Source organism: Marmota monax, unplaced genomic scaffold (assembly GCF_021218885.2).
Source record: "Marmota monax isolate L192 unplaced genomic scaffold, Marmota_monax_Labrador192_F-V1.1 WCK01_AAM20220418_F8-fsc00692, whole genome shotgun sequence".
Lineage (NCBI taxonomy): Eukaryota > Metazoa > Chordata > Mammalia > Rodentia > Sciuridae > Marmota > Marmota monax.
Window position 1 is genome coordinate 1 of NW_026692348.1, and position 2,806 is coordinate 2,806.

The 2,806-nt window shown below is 35.2% G+C and overlaps 1 pseudogene; it reads right to left on the reverse strand.

Moving 5' to 3' along the window:
- Positions 1 to 1,334: 1,334 nt before the first annotated feature.
- On the reverse strand, positions 1,335 to 2,285 carry LOC124090938 (olfactory receptor 5D13-like; annotated as a pseudogene).
- Between the last annotated feature and the right edge of the window lie 521 nt (positions 2,286 to 2,806).

Below are 2,806 nucleotides of genomic sequence, written 5' to 3' on the forward strand. Positions count from 1 at the left end.
AATAATACAATACTTGTCTTTTTGAGTCTGGCTTATTTCACTTAACATGATCTCCAGTTCCATGCATTTTTCTTCAAATGACTTGGTCTTGTTCTTCTTTACGGTCAAATAGTACTCCATTGTGTGTATGTAACAAGTTTTCTTTACTCATTCTTTCATTAGTGGGAATATAGGCTGATTGCATAACTTGGCTATTGTGACTAGTCGGTATCATCTATATCAGCCTTTCAGATCTGAGGAAGGCACATCCATATTAGGACTCAGTGAAAACCCCAGGAGAGCCATCCCTAAGACACATTAATAAATTATGAGATGATTTGAGTTATAAAAAATTTTTGTTGCTCCATTTTAACTGTGTCTTTAGTGCTCCATGGAACTCCTTTTTCACTCCAGCAGTTCTTTCAGCACTTTTAGGATAAATCACTCTTCTAAATATCCTATCTTATCAATGAATAGCAGTCATTTTCTTATACTGATAAAACATTGGCTGATACACAGTCTGTCTTTAACAGAATTAACAGCAATGGGCACACCATTGTTTTTGAACAAATTATACTTCTTACATTCAATCTCTGTTAGGACAATTACATGGGAGGACAACTATGCCTCATCAGTCAAATTCTTCAAAGTATAAGAATGTGGTTATTATGAAGAAATTGTAAAAAGCACAGTGCCGGTTAAGGTTTACAAATGTTACTGAATATTTTTACATTGAACCATATATGAAATGTGCACAATTATGATTATATGCTTAAATATGTATATACATATATTATATAATTACATGCAGTGTATATGTAAGTAAATAAGTAATTTCTAACTATCTACATCAGTTTCTATGATAAAATGATAAGATTCATCTATTTTTTTCTGCTTTTGCCCATTTATTCTTGATAGGCCTACAGCAAAAGTTCTTCATGAAACAAAAAGTTGCATCTTCCAAGAAAATAACTTTTTAAAATAACTGGTCAGAGAAAATCTCAGCAGTACCTCCTACTACACTCCCTTCTCTTTTCCTTATATTACTGAACAAGTCATAGACAAGAATTTATTCTGAAATATTTGATTTCACTTATCATGGACAGATACTATGAAATGAAATTGCTAAGTTCTTTGAGAATTCTTTTCTAGAACTTCATATGCCATTTTTAAGCTGACTTAGAGTTGTTTTTTTTTTTTTTACCCTCATCTGAAATGTATGAGCATTCCTGATGCTCACCAAGAGTTGGTTTTTCAGTTGTTCTCATTTTCAATTATTCATTCATTTCTAACTGAAGAATCTGAAGTTTAAATATTATTTATTTTTTAGACATAGAATAACAAATATAATAATATTATATTGAGTGACAAAGAGATTTGGTGACAACTAATTTTCGAAAAGTGTCCTTCACATCTTTGTTCCTAAAGCTATAGATCAATGGGTTCAGCATGGGAATCACCACTGTATAAAACATGGAAGCTACCTTAACTGAGAGCCAAGAAGTTTTGGCACTAGGAGCACAGTAAAGAAACAGGACGGTTCCATGAAATATGGTGATGTTGGTCAGGTGGGAGGCACAGGTGGAGAAGGTTCTCCGACGCCCACTTGCAGAAGGCATCCTCATAACAGTGATCAAGATGAATACATAGGACATAGTGATAATTATCAGGCTGCTCACCTCATTGAATACAGCAATAATAAAACATAGCACCTGGCTGATATAAGGGTCCGAGCAGGAGACAGAAACAATGACAGAGTGGTCACAGATGAAGTTATTTATGATGTTAGATTCACAGTACAACAGGGCAAGAAGAAAATATGTGAGTGTCAGGGAGCACACTACACCCCATGTATAAGACCCAGCCACCAGAAGAACACAAAGCTTCTGAGACATAATAGTGGTATACAGCAGAGGGTTACAAACTGCCACAAAATGGTCATAGGCCATTGCTACCAGCATGAAAGTTTCTGTCACTGCAAAAATGCTAGCAAAAGAAAACTGCATGACACAACCAGAAAAAGAAACGGTTCTGTCTTCCACAACTAAGTTTTCTAGCAGTTTAGGTGTGACTACGGTGGAAAAACAGCAATCTACAAAGGACAGGTGGCTAAGAAAAAAGTACATGATTGTGTGGAGTTTTGGGTTGACCTTGATGATTACTATCATTCCCAAATTTCCCACTATGGTGGTGATATAAATGGACAAGAAAACCAGAAAGAGTGGTGCCTGGAGACCTGGATATTCTGAAAAACCCAGCAGAATAAAGGTGGGCCTGCTGCTTCAATTTCCTTTAGAAGACATCATAAATCCTCTTGGCTGAAAAAAACAATCCTGACAATCAGAATTAATAGAAAATAAAAAAAAATAAAAAATAAAATAAAAAATATAGGGAATAAAGAGGTGTCGTGTGTGATGAGTGACATAAGAAGTGTGGTACCCAAAGAACAGCCACAGCTGAGCCTGGAAATTTCTTAAGATATAAATTCTCCAGTCCCATCAACCTTCTGAATCAAACACCCTGGGATGATGCCCACACTTTGTGATTCTAGAAAGCCTCCAGAGGGTTTCTATCTATGCTAAATGTGAAAAATATGTGGTAATATCTTTATTATTTAAAAGTCACCCTTCATTAGTATTATTCATGTGGAACTGAAATAAATATAGCATAAAGTAATCACAAAAATTGGAAAGGGAAGCAGAACCAAAGAGCACCTTGTTATGATTTGAAGATTTACACTAAGGATTGAAGAGAGCTTGACATCACCATTGGTGACCCACATATGGTCGTGTAAATTGCTTTTGCATTTTACACCTTTCTAAACATG